Here is a 13,218-nt window from a genome sequence, read left to right on the forward strand (position 1 = left end):
GCAAAAAAATCACCTGTACAGAATTCAGCTACAAATAAATCACCCTGTAGAGAGAACAGCTAGAAGAAGTTACCTTGTTGATAGTTCAGCTACAAACAAATCACCCTGTAGAGAGATCAGCTAGAAGAAGTTACTTTGAAGAGTGTTCAGTTACAAAGAAACCACCATGGACAGTTCTGTAATAAATATATGTATTACATATATATAATTTGTACATTTACTGATAAAATCAGAAATATTTAAGGTACATCTGCTTCATCTTTTCTTCTTCCTGTGGTAAAGAAAAAAGATAGGTTAAAAAAGTCCCAAAGCAGGCCATAGGCCAGCTTTGGGGTATACAAATACAAAAAGAAGTGAAATCTAATCCAAAACAGCCAAGCGGTAAAAAAAGTGTGCTGCCCTCAAAAAGGCTATGGTGAAAAAAGATGTGGTCAAGCGGCACCAAAATTCACCTGAATTGTCATTATTAAAATTTTTACCATTAACCTACCATCACAGCCATTTCTTGGCCGCCACCTTGGATTTCACATCTTTTTTCACCATAGCCTTTTTGAGGGCCGCACACTTTTTTTACCGCTTGGCTGTTTTGGATTAGATATAACTATTCCAAAAAAATTTCAAAACTTGTTTTTACTGGTAGGCTTTATGTCTATAAACTCAGAGTGGGAGTTTGAAGGGATGTGTGAAATCATACTTATTTCAAGTTGTGCCCCATGAATTGATGCAGATTCATAATTGCCACTTCTACAAACTGGTATTGAATAATGAGCTTCCTTTCAATATGTGATCACTTACAATGTTCATACAGCTATTCAACACAAAATTATTAACACTTTACAGTGACCAGCACTGAAGGTCTACAGCAACATGTGCTGCAGCCTTAGGATTACCTAACCTAATTTCAAGGACTTAGACTGAATGACTTATAGCTGGAAAGGTGTAACAGAAAAGGGGCCAAAGTAAGGAAAAAAATCCCTCCAACCCCAGGATTCGAACTGCAGGTCACCCAATGTCTAGTCAGGGCCACACTCAGTCTTCCTCCAGGAGGGATGGATTTTCTTCCTTAAACCTAAAGTATTTATTATTAACACTTTACAGTGACCAGCACAAAATTGTAACCAAAGTGTCAAAAATTTTCCTGTGGGGCTTATTCTGTAGGTTGCTATGCCCTCTGCAGGTCAGTTTATAGAGTTGTCATTGCTAGAGATTGATAATAAATAATCTGTCTCTTCCACTATGCAGTAATTATAGTGTTTATTCAAACAGAAGTGTTACCAAATTTCAACCTCAGAATGCTCTGCTGAGTGTCTGTTGAGTGACTTGACTGACTTCCACTATAATTCCTGCATAAGAATATCCTATAGATCTGCCCCTATTGCCTAAACCTGAAACCTCCTCTGAGATCTGCCACTCCATGTAACAGTGTGTGAGCTGAAATTTATCCTATTTTTCTTAGACTATACACTGCTATCTCACCATTGGGCCAAAAATCTTGCTATATGTGTGACTGGATTTGCAAAAATGAGCCTACCACACATCCAATTTACCAACTTCGACTTCAGGTTAGAAAATGCCAATGACTTGAAATTTGGTCAGTAGTGAGCAACAACATAGCTTAATGGGTAGAGAATTTTGACTTTGCGGCTTTAATATTTCTTGATACCTAAATTATGATCTTTCAAGTTTGTAGAATTGCATGAGTGTGGAGACTCCTTTTCACAAATCTGGTCACACACACATCCAATTTACAACTTAGTGTTCGATGAACATAAGACTGTCTATCCGTTCAGCTATGTTGTTGCTCACCACTGTTAAGTGAATGGCTTTTTCCAATCTGACATTAATAATATATTGTTAAAGTTGGTAAAATGGATGTATGTGGAAGACCCCTTTCACAAATCCACTGAGTCACATAATTATGCAAATTGCTTATTATGTAGTTGAAATTATAATACCTTTTGCATACTTAACCATATAGTGGTGCTTTTGAAACACCATTCTGAATGTGACTAAATACAGTGGGAATTGTAGTTTTGATTACAAACTTGGTGCTTGGGGTTGAAACTTTCCACTTTGCAACCAAAACATTGATTCTAGTAAAGCTTTAAGCATCTTTAACAGAACTATACAGCAACTGGGGCTGCACCCCACACCCCTAGCTGCAGTCACAATCAATTTCCATACTTGTCAATCTCCATTATGGCTTTTCTAGTGCAAACAAAAATGTAGCTACTGCATGTATATATCCCTATATCCCTTCTATACTTGTATATTGCGTTTATATGCACACGCAATGTAGGTGTATACAGCTATACAGTTAATCTTTAGTAGCATACAGTATGTAAACGACTAAAGCACCACCATACTTTTGACTTCCAAATTTCAAGGGAGATGCACTGGATTATAACTACAGTATAAGTGAATTGAATTTGATCCCTATCATATATGATATTATTCCAATGGTGATTCTAAAAGATGCATTGCCCTTTCCTGGTCAGAATAACCTTTGAGAACAATTGCAACTGGTCATATTATTTTTAATTTTCAAGTTAGTGTAGACACTAGCATTTTTTACTTGCAATTATTGCAATAAGGTTATCATGCATTAATTGTGATTATTGCCATGTCTGGTATAAGATATTTACTTATGAAACAAAGTGTATTGTAAATTGAGACTTATTTTTATGAGTCGTGAGCACTCTGGGCTGTGAGTATTCAATGTGAGACTCTGATATGTATTTGCACCACAAGATGCTGTCAGACCTTCAGTGCTCAGGTTCTACATAACTCCAGTTCTCTAGTCTCTGTATCAATGCTGTAGTCACTGTAAAGCTCAATAATGAAGATTTCTTTAGCATTGTCATTACAGCTTCTGATGGTAACAATTTTGACCAGCTAAACGTTTTCAGAGCAAGCATAGCTATCCACCCCTACAAGGGCTTTCAGTGACTGCCATGCATGGATGCTACACCCTAAAACTCTGTATTAGTAACAATTCAACCACTTAGTTCTTTTTTATACTTAAGTTTTTGTGTTTTCCCTTGCCACACCCACTTGTGACAAATGACTAGGGAGAGGATGTTTCCATAACTTAAAACTAGGATATTGCGATATACTACTGTGTTTAAATGATACCCATATCCTCAGCTTTCATTCAACACCCTGTCACTTGTGTCTTTCTTGTCTACGCTGTCTACCCAGTCATCCATGTCACTGTTGTCGTCCATGTCATCTGTGTCTACTCTGTCATCTGTGTCTTTCTTGTCTACCCTGTCACCTGCATGTGTCTATACCCTGCGTATACAATGTCACCCATGTCTTGCTTGTCTACTCTGTCACCTATGTCTTTCTTGTTAACCATGTCATCTGTGTCTGCCATGTCGACACTGTCACCTGTGTCTTTCTTGTCTATGCCGTCACCTGTGTCTTTTTTGTTAACCATGTCATCTATGTCTGCCATGTCTACATTGTCACCTGTTCTTTCTTGTCTATCCCGTCACCCGTATCTTTCTTGTCTACGCCGTCACCTGTGTCTTTCTTGTTAACTATGTCATCTGTGTCTGCCATGTCTACACTGTCACCTGAGTCTTCCTTGTCTACCCTGTCACCTATGTCTTCCTTGTCTACCCTGTCTACCCTGCCTATGCAATGTCACCCGTATCTTACTTATCTACTCTGTCACCTGCATCTTTCTTGTCAACCATGTCACCTGTGTCTACCCAGTCTAAGCACCAGCTTATTATGCTTTTAATTTTACCTATTTTGCTATACTGCAGTGCTCAAAAGTTTTACCCATTATGCTCCTCAAAATTTATGCCTTATACATAGCCCTTATTTCTGATGTCTTGCCCTTTCTGAATGGACAGCAATACTTTTGGCTTGCATCGGACTTTTAAAAGTAAAAAGTATAATATTGTTGTAAATAAATCTTGGCTGCTTTATGTATTACAAGCATATAAAACAGTCGAGTTGAATGGCGGCTACCTGCCTGCTCTATAATATAGAGTTAGCTACTGACTTTTGTCTTAGAATAAATTAAAATTTTTATGGTGAGCTAATGCATTTCAAAGAGAAGGTTTTATACTTTAGCATCATTATTCTGCCTATTATGGTACCATTATACTTGATGCTTCAAAATACCTATTATGCTAAAAATTATGCCAGCATAATAGGCTGGTGCCTAGCCCTGTCTACACTGTCACCCATGTCTTACTTGTCTACTTTGACTCCTGGGTCTTTCTTGTCAACCCTGTCACCTTTGTCTGCCCTGTCTACTTTGTCTCCTGGGTCCCCCTGTCTTTTTTGTTAACATCAAAGGTAGCTACATTCTGGTAATTTTGTGCTACTGGCTACCAATTATAATTAGTATCTAGTGATGATGCAAAAAATTCTGAAAGTGAAAGCTTAGTTCTTATGAGATACGGAAGGAATATGATTTTAATTGCTATGTATGTATGATCCCAGTACAATACCATGCAGATGAGTGAAACCTTTGAAAAGCAATTTCAAGACAATTATAGATGTAATACAAACAATGTAATTAGAACAGTGGCTAATTGTATACTAAGTGCTCTATTAGAGTATCATTATTTGTTTTTGCTGATTCAAGTATCGCAATTTGTTTTTGCTAATTCAGGTAGATACGTAGCAGTCAGTTAGTTCCAGCCTTGGCATAGCAAACGTTTTTGTACTCCTAAGAGTGGCATATTATTTAGAATTATATTCAACCCATTCATAATCTTTTATATACATAATTATGTAAATTAAGAATGTCCTTGAGGCTTTCCTCATAAAAATAAATATACTACAAAATAGCTGAGAAGAATAAATGTAAAAATTGTAAGAAAAATATCCCATTTTACAGAGCGTCACTACCAGGGATATTCAGTCATAAAGATGAGCAACTGTTTACTTTGGGGAGTATCCTGGTAGAATACTGTGTCCCAAATTCGGATTGTTACAAAGACCACTTTTAGGATCGGTTCCTTGACATGGATTTTTGGTGATTGTATTGCTTTTCACATTATTCTTTTGACTGTAAATAATCTTGTGATTACTAAGTTTTCAGCACAGGTTTATGTTGATGTGGACCAGAGTAAAGATGTGTGTCATTCATTCACGAAGTCTCATGCTCATCTTGGAGTATATCAGAGAGTATGATGATGTATCTTATCTTAAACTACAATTATTTGTTTGCATGTTATGTATGTTTACTTGTGTTAATTTTCTTCACTTAATATACGTACAAATGTACTAGAAACTAAAAATATTGTAGCAATGAAATTTTGGGATGTTTTATCAGTGCCGGTGCAATGCATCATGAGAATCAGGTGTAGCTACTGGCTTCTGCTGGCATTTGAAACAATTGTATACACTCAGCTACCGTAGAATCTGCATGGCTTGCATAGTATGGACATGTGCACCTTAGAATAATCAAATGTAAATATTAAGTGAGCATTATCAGACTTTACTATGATACCAGTATAGAGTGATTGAAATTTTAATGAATACACAGAAATGAACACTCAGCAAAGTATTAATACATGTACAGTTTCTATTTTGTGAGTTGAAACAGTACAAAATGAATACTGCTGTCTGCAGACTTATGTGGAGCCACTGGGTGCATTCAACTTGTAATATTAATATGAAAAGGTAATTTACTTGTCAGTGTTTGTTTAACACATAGTATATGAACAATCATAGTGACTTTTTGATTAGATCTTCTTGAATTGAGACTCTGCCATTGTAAGTTTTGCAAAGGACCGGTTACACTTGTTGTCCATGAGTAGTTGTTATATACCAATCTAGCTGCACTTCTTTTTCTTTTTCAATTTAATATCTTTAATTAAGGGTATGAGGATCCCATATTGTGCATGCATATTTAAGAATCAGTATGACCCAAGGATCTATAACAGGAGATTTTAATGTGGGTAGGACAGCTTCTAAAATTTCTGTGTAAGAAACCCAAAGCAGAAATAGCCTTTTTTGTTGGAGATGTATTCTCAGCTTTTCTTTAATATTACACAGTACTAAACAGGTATATCAAGTCAGTCATCATGTACGGCAGGTGTAAGTAGTCAGCTAATATTATCAGAGTTAACAAACATGGTCACCAGTGTATCGTTTCCTTATGATTCAGTGTGCTTTAATTTGTACTATACAGCCTCCAAAAATGGCGGATCCAGGATGGGGCATTTGGGGCAAATGCCCCTCCCTTCACCTTGTGGTGGAACCAGCCATACTTCTGATTAAAATAGCTAGCTACTAAACTTTATGTCAGTCCAAGATCAGCATAAACTCATGAAAATATGCACATTTTAATAGCATTTATGACAGATCCACTTGAAACCAAAGCGAACCAAAGCCAAAATAGCTTTGAAATTGATACCCAGCACCTTCGTGCATACTAAGCGTCACACAAAAATAATTATCATGTTGCTGTTGTTTAAGACATTCAGAGCCTTTAAACAGCTTTTACGACTTCATAACCACCTGAAAAAAACCTAAATGGCAAAATTAACAGTGAGACACTACTAAGAGGTGATTATTTGCTGCTTCAAAAATGCAGCAGCTATAGTATGTTCACGTTGAGCTGAATCCTGAAAAACAGCTAAAAATTAAAAGTGGATTTTTTCTCAACAGAGTCAACATTTCAGCCAATCAGATAATTATTGGTAACAACAAAGGTGTCAACAACAGACATGTACGGTTTGGCTCCATTACAAGTTCGGGAAAGGGCTGTAATGGACACTGTACTTATACGGCTTCCCCAATAGGAAGTGTATTGTGAAAATTTTGATTGGCCGTAAATATTATGTCAAACATTTGAACAAAAAGATTTTGAAATATTTTTAGTGGGTCAAGCAGTACTACAAATGAGCCAAATTTCAAGATCATGTGTAATTGCATCCATGAGTTATTAAATGTTTTTGAGGATTCAGCTCAACGTGAACGTACTAGCTATAACAAGAGAATCTGGCTCTCCCCAACCATCTACAACTTGGCCTGTTTGTGCCCCTCCCCTTGCCAACTCCTGGATCCGCCCCTGTCTAACTATATAGGCAGTGTATAGCGTGTTGTGGTAAGTTATAGTATGGCTTTTTGTATATATGCACACTTGCACAGCTACATGCACGATTACAATAAGTCAAGTACGCAGTAGTACACAAGAACATGGTATTAACTTAATATACTGCAATTAATCCAATTATATTGCATTTATATCAGGCAAACTGAAAGCACACTGAAGGAATAATTAAGTTATCATGTTTTCAGCATTAGTACAGAGATTCTTGACACAATGGCGAGATAGCATTTTACTAGAGCATTTTGATTGTTAGCAGCATTATTTACTTCTATTTTTTGGTTGATTCCTGGCAGAGATTAACCATTTCCCTTGCTCTTTCCATCTTTTCATTTCCCATGTATGCTTACTATGCAATGGCATCTTAGCACACACAAAGTATGCAAATCATTCATTTTAAATCATGCTCATTATTGTTGTGATACATCTGTTTATTATTACTGGTATTTTTTATTGTGATGGCTGCCAGCTGGTCACAACGATTCCACCAACTGTGTGTCAAAATATACGCACTACCTAATAGATTTAATGGCACACTGGTATGTATTCAGTAATTTAGTTATATGGCCGCAGTTATTACCTCTTTGGTTAGACCCTGGCTCTTCTTAAGTTTTGGTGCATGCTAGCTGTTATTAGAACATTTCTGAAAGGGAAAAGATAAATTATTTTGCAGAATCTGTTAGATGATGCAGATACTTAATATACTCTTTAAATTTTGCTATAATTATTACAATGATATACCGCACAATGAAATAATCAAAATTTTGGAAGCATAAGTGGTAACATTAACTGTGCAGCATAACTATTATACAGAATACTCATTGACACTAAAAAGAGCAGTTTTTGCATAAGTATTCATCAAAATCGGTTTGCTTCACACATAAACTATGCATCCACAATCCACATTTCCTGCATGCAATCCATAAGACATCTTCAGAGGTACTGCTATCATCTTCTTTCCAGCAAATACAGAATACTGTAACTTCTACTGATTGCAATTTTTCAGTTGCATTTTTATGTTTTTCTATTGATGGTTTTTGTATTCTAGCAGAAGAAGTGCTTTTACGTTTAGTTGAGAAAAATCGGAATTGCTTCTTGTTATAGGCATTAGATTGTGGGTTCATTTATTGAGTAAAACTTTGGCTGTCTTGAGCATGGTGGCAGTGTTTATACACTTCTATGCTTGACATTGCAGATTGGAGATATTTTTTGATAATGTCAACGTTTTCAGGACTATAGCTAGCTATGGCATTCATTTATAGCTAGCTACCACTTTTAAATTTGTGCATCAAATTATTTAGTATTTAGGGTCGGGCGCCGCGAGACTAACAAATTATTTAATTCCAATTTGTGTTTTTCAAGTGACCTTGATCTCTGTAACATAATCACAGTCAATTCCTGACAATAAGGGCCCTCTTGCAATCCTTCCTAATATGTGCAGCTTGGTGGTCGTTCATTAGTAAATCACGTGTTATTCAGTTTCCGTGCATGGCGCAGCTTTATAAGCGCTCCTCTACCTCAACTAATAATCAGTTTTCCTCGTGTACTAGCTACTGGAATATTGTTATTGTCATTAGTCTCTGGTGGAAAAATACTTCATCACTGTATGGTGAGATCCATTTGAAGTGTCAGGCGATTTTACAAAGTGACCTTCAGGCTCCGGAACTGCCAAGCTAGCTAGAACCGTGACCTGATTAGTATCATCGGATTAACCACTTGGTTTACAAGGTGAAATTCTTCCATTTAAACTAGCCACCTGATAGGTCTACTGAGAAAAGATAGAAGAGCGTCTACCAGGCCAAAACTGAAGACTGATTCTCCATTCGCGCCGGGAGCCGGCAGGTTGTTTATATTAACCCGTCCACTGCCTGAGTACTTGAAAAAAGTCGGTGGATTAACGCCTCTCTATCAAGCCGGTACAGATTTGACTCCTGCTCGGACTCCTGACAATTATACTACAGCTCACAGCCCACCCAACTGTGTGCACTGAGCCCAAACCCTTCAGTGGTTCCGCGGCCCGGTCCGACATAACTCAGCTACTAGTAATTTCTGATCCGGCAGTCTATACGAGAAGCAATTCTCTGGACTAAGAGTAGCTCAGTACGGTTAGCAGCGAAATACTTGTGCACTGCGTGTGCTGTTATTGTCAACAAGTGATATCTGACCAATTATCAAGTGTAGGATTCCAACACTGGTAAGGTTTGTGGTGGTGAACAGTGCAGAAGCCAGAGAAATTTACTGATAAGAAATTTGTAGCTAAATTCAGTTTTAATTTGTGATCTCTGCATCTTGGTGGTAAGTGTATAACTACACTATAATTATGAAGTCATTGATAGCTAATCAATATTAGCTATAATACTACCACAATTCGCTTTGTTTTTGTGCAATTTTTTTTTGTGATAAAAAATTTTTGGGTAAAAATATTTTTGTATGATTTATCTCTGAATAACTGCTCTATTAGAGTAGTTTGATCTTATAAAAAATTTTTGGTAAGGAATTTTAATACAAAGTGCATACGAAAATTATTTTACAATGAACAAATGCAAATTACAGTATCTTTTCATGACAGCTCAAGTGATCCTGTGCAGGACATTAAGGACATACAGTCATCATATTGGTTGTCCAGTTTATTGTTCTGAACTAGTTTTAGCCAACTAGAAGATCATTTCATTAAACAACTGAATTGTTTCAGTAGAGCTGTTTTAGACAAAGTAGTTGTAAATCTAGTTGCCTAGCAACAGTGATAAAATTTTAGTAAAGTGTCAATTGTGAGGCTGGTAAGATCATATAGTAGTCCACATGTATTAGCTGTTCAGTAAAGTTTATTTAAATAACATATTCAAAATTTACCCTATTAAGGTTATGTACAGCCCAGCATTATATTTAATTTCCCTAAGAATGGTTGTATGATTCATAGGCAGCTAAAAAGGGAGCCCCCTTCGGTCTGCCCTCAGAATGATATCTCACCAACTTCTTGGAGTGGGACTGAAAACCATAAAAAAAGATCGAAACACTTTAATAGAATTCTCAAATACCTTAATAGAGCAGTCAAAGCGCTTCATAAAAATGTGTTCCTAAAAGTAGTCTAAAAAGAAAAATTGCCTACAATGGGAATCAAACCACTGACCTCTTCCTTGATAGTTGGCGTTTTATCACTAGGTTGTTTTGTACTGCTGTATGTTTATTAATTCTGTAGCCCTGTATATGTGACCGGATTTCATATAACAAGGCTTCCACACACACAAAATCAAACTTACGATTTTACCAGAAATGGATTGCTGGTCTAATATACTATCATATTTCACACTGTACTTCCTTCAGCACTGGCAAGTCTGGTTTCTGTAGCAGCTTTCTTCCGACCCTGTCAAAGCCACGAGTGTGAGATTGGCACCATTAAATGGCCGTGGCTTTGTGATAATGGTGTGTAGTGAGCTGGGACTTCACAGAGAGCTCGCCAATAGTGTTCTCAGTCAATTTGGAGTAATTTGAGGGCCATGGAGGGCCATGGAGAGCCCAAACTTGGCCTCTGGACTCCAATCGTCTTCTTACTCCATTTTATACCCGTATATTAATACCACCGTCCACCCCCACCCTCCCACCCTTAGTACTACCATGTGTGATATTACTACCCGCTCGAAAAAAGCTGCTCAAAACAGGACAAATTTTGGGTATCAGAAATGTATACACCCACTCAGTGATAGCTAGTGAACAGATGAACAGTTGGTACAAATTTTGTTTGCACAGCTGTAGGCACTGGGAAGTTATTACACAATGATTCCTTAAAATCGCCATATCTCCTAACAAAGCTTTGTGCGTCAAAGCCTTGTTTTGTCAAATTCAGTCACATATAGTCAACATTGCCAAAAGAGTTTTTAACTGCAAGTAACCTATTTTAAGTACTGTTAACTTAAAATATTTGCTTCAGATTGTACCTATAAATCTGGTGAACTTTGAGACATTGTGAAAGCTGAAACAACTACAGCTTCTAGGGGGCTGTACCCCTGCTGCCAGAGGTTCTATACTCTGGTCAGCCACCCCCCTCCCTCCACATCAACTACTTCCTTTGCCACCGGTATGATAGTCTGCTGACATTCACCTGAGGTATGAGAATGTTAAGAAAACAAAAGTGTTGTGGACAATACATACAACTATGTTAACACGACTTGTTCACTAAAATGCATAGTTTTCTCCTAAAGTTCAATAAATGATTGTTTCTGCTTCACTGTATAGTTCAATATGGGAGGTTTCACAATGCTACCAAATGTTTTGGCAAATGGCCTGTGTTAAGAATTATATTAATTAACAATTAAGAAATCATGATTTACACTTTAGTGGTGTGTCTGTATATTGCAAATCCTGCAAATGTTGTAGACATACATGTACAGTATGTGATTCGTGATGGTTTACTAAAAGAAGATCCATTTTAGGTTGTGAAGATAATGTGTCAATCACCTGTACCAACACCATGTGATAGTCATATGACATTTTGTCATTTGATATCCTGTCACTATAACATTCTTTCATGTGGTAATCCCTACATGGTGTGTCAGGACATTGAAAGGTCACAGGACGGTTTACCATTACACTGCAAAACACTTAAAATCATTTATGTATGTATTGAGTGAAATAATGGTGAATGGACTACTCAACTTGAACACTTAAATACTTTACATAATTATTCAATTTACAGTACATAATCTGTTTTATGCTCTGATTAAAAATGACCTGATTTGCAGAATAAAGGTGAATATTTTAAATGTTAAAACATTAATATGTACCATAGCCATTATAATGTGACCATCCACAGTTTTCCCTGTATAAACAACGGGGGGTGCAGCCCCCATTGCCAAGTATCCTTATAAGTGCCATGCATAAACAACAGCTCTTAGAGAATGCAGTGATATTTGCAAAAGCCAACTGTATGTAGAATTTTTTATCATTCCGGTATCTGTATCTTAATGGCGTACACCTTTGATAAAATTATGATTTTCATGCTTTGTGAAGGGTACATACAGCAGTGGACCCAAGTACAGTACCTGGGACCATAGAACGGTTAGGACCCTATTTCTTATGTACATCATGATGTTTGTACCTTGTACTAGCTAACTCTGCACGTTATAGTAGCATTGGTAGACCATTTTTCTGTCACACAACTCATACCAATAAGAGGTTATAAGTGCCTACTCCCATAAATTCTTCACACTAATACATCACATTAAGTTGCTCATTGTAGAAAGTTAAATTCCTTGTACTTGTTCTATATAGTTTTATACAACATTACAGTTATCATCTTTCTATATAAGATCTTCTACAATAATAATAATAATTATTTTGGTTTGTAGTTTCGATGCCTAACAACCAAGGGTGATTGTGTATTGTAGTATTCCAATGTACTTTAGTATTATGGCAAGAATACAGTATGATATTGGGTAACCATCTATCTTTAGTAAACTATATACTAGTGACCTTTATGCATGTTCATGTTAGGAATGACATCATCACATTTAAGAAATCCTATAAGGCATGTGTTTTCCCTCAAATGTCAGGCAGGAAATACCAATCAGAAATTTTGCTGAGTAAGTAGATCCCATCGATCATGGGACTGTCTTAGGGAATTAGTTGTACCAATGAATATTTCAACTTGAAGACTTTGGATCCAAATTTTATTACAGATACCTATTTTACATGCATGTTAATGTTTGGGGTACTGTATTAACATTTAATATGCTATCACTTTGCTGTGGTATTTGAGACACAACACAAATGAGGATATAAATAATTGCTATGCTCTGAAAAGCCACATTTTGTTTATGCTGTACAGTGCATGAATACTAAAATAAGTGTACAAAGACAAGGAGTTGTTCAGGATCATTATACGTCCATCAGTAATTAACACTAATGGCCTGTTAATTACAAAACAATTATGTGTTTTTAGCTATTTATAAATTTTTTGGGTTTGAGGTTACAAGAGCAATTACATATTGCATGAAGATAAAAAGAATGATAGTTGCAGGGATGCTCTGGATCTAATGTTTGTATAAATTTTATTCCACAAGAATTGGTATAGGTTAGTTTTAATCTGATGTCAATTTGAGGAAAAGTGTTTCATAATCAAGGAATTCTTTTAAAATAGA

This window comes from Dysidea avara, chromosome 2 (genome assembly GCF_963678975.1).
Source record: "Dysidea avara chromosome 2, odDysAvar1.4, whole genome shotgun sequence".
Taxonomy (NCBI): Eukaryota; Metazoa; Porifera; class Demospongiae; order Dictyoceratida; family Dysideidae; genus Dysidea; species Dysidea avara.